At 47.0% G+C, this 1,401-nt stretch overlaps 1 non-coding gene across 1 annotated transcript; it reads left to right on the plus strand.

The window, feature by feature from the left end:
• The first annotated feature begins 1,078 nt into the window (after window positions 1–1,078).
• On the plus strand, window positions 1,079–1,150 carry trnag-ucc (transfer RNA glycine (anticodon UCC)). The gene has a single exon. It is a non-coding gene; the product is annotated as a tRNA-Gly (tRNA).
• Window positions 1,151–1,401: the final 251 nt, after the last annotated feature.

The following is a 1,401-nucleotide window of genomic DNA, read 5'->3' on the forward strand; positions in this document are numbered from 1 at the left end:
TCGGATAAGGTGGTCGGAGGGGCAAATCAGGCTAATGGTAAAGGCCACATTGATGCCCTGGGGTTGGAGGTTCCTGAGGAGGAAGATCAGGCGTTCTTCCTCCAGGCGCCAGGTGGTGAGTGAGTGGTGATAAAGAAGTTCCAGGTTCTGCATGTCCTCGGCAGATTCGGAAGGGGAATTCAATTCTCCCTCCGCCAGTTGTTGTTTTGTATGTTGCTCCTGACCCATCACAACACAGATCTGTGTGAATGCTCAAACAACCTCTCTCTATACATTTCACTCAGAATAATGTCAATAACAGGACGGATTAAAACAAAATGCAAATTGTGTTGAATGCTGGATGTAGGGAATCATGTTACTGTAGAGCCTTTACAGCACTGAGATCAGGCTTTCGGCCCATCATTCACAAACCAGTCTGCACTCCCTCTTGAAACCTCTCCAATTACCCAGATCCCTGTCTGATTGAAGACTGTCTGTGTGGAGTTTGCACATTCTCCCCGTGTCTGCGTGAGTTTCCTCTGGGTGCTCCATTTTCCTCGCACAGTCCAAAGATGCGCAGGTTAGGGTGGATTTGCAACGCTCAATAGTCAATAGTGTCCAGGTGAGTGTTGATATATGGTTATCCATGAGGAATGCGGGGTTACAGGAATAGCGGAGAGGGTGAGACTTGGTGGGATGCATGATGAGCCGAATAGCCTGTTTCTACACTGTAAGAATTTTATGATCCTATGCTCCATCCCATCTATCTCTGTGGATGAAGAGGACTATCACCTGATCAAATATCCCCTTCAATGGGTCAACGGTTGTTTTCTATCTGACAAAGAACTGCAGATGTTGCAGATCTGAGAGACAGCACAAAAATTGCTGGGAAACTCAGCAGGTCCGGCAGCATTTGTGGGGAGTGAACCTTTTGGATCCAGTGATTGTTCTGAAGAGCTGAAGGCTTCTGATTCTGGTGTTTTCAGACCTGGTGACGTTTTACAACCAATTTCTTGTTTTGCTTTCATCCCCAGTTCAGTTGGTGACGATCACGGCCTTGTTATGTGCGTTTGGGAAAAGGGACAATTTCGTTGCTAGCGCGGTGGTGGTGTAGTGGTAAGCATAGTTGCCTTCCAAGCAGTTGACCTGGGTTCGATTCCCGGCCAACGCAGTGTTGTGGCTTTTCCTGTGGTTTTGTAAGGAAAAGTCTTGAGCAACAACGTTGCATTCTGTGGCGAAATGGATTTGTCAGGTTGCTTTAGGGTTTTCATGGCGTTGGTTCCTGTTAATTGCCGAGACCATCCGGGCAGCGTTGCTCGAAAGCTTTCCTCTCTGCTGCCCATTGCTTATTTGAATATTGTTCGCAACATAAGGTTCGTTTTGTTTTGTTGGAAAAGTGAGAGATTGCTATCGTCAGAAACC

The sequence above is a fragment of the Chiloscyllium plagiosum genome, unplaced genomic scaffold, assembly GCF_037043375.1.
Source record: "Chiloscyllium plagiosum isolate Xiang-an unplaced genomic scaffold, Cpla_swu_hap1 HiC_scaffold_40, whole genome shotgun sequence".
Lineage (NCBI taxonomy): Eukaryota > Metazoa > Chordata > Chondrichthyes > Orectolobiformes > Hemiscylliidae > Chiloscyllium > Chiloscyllium plagiosum.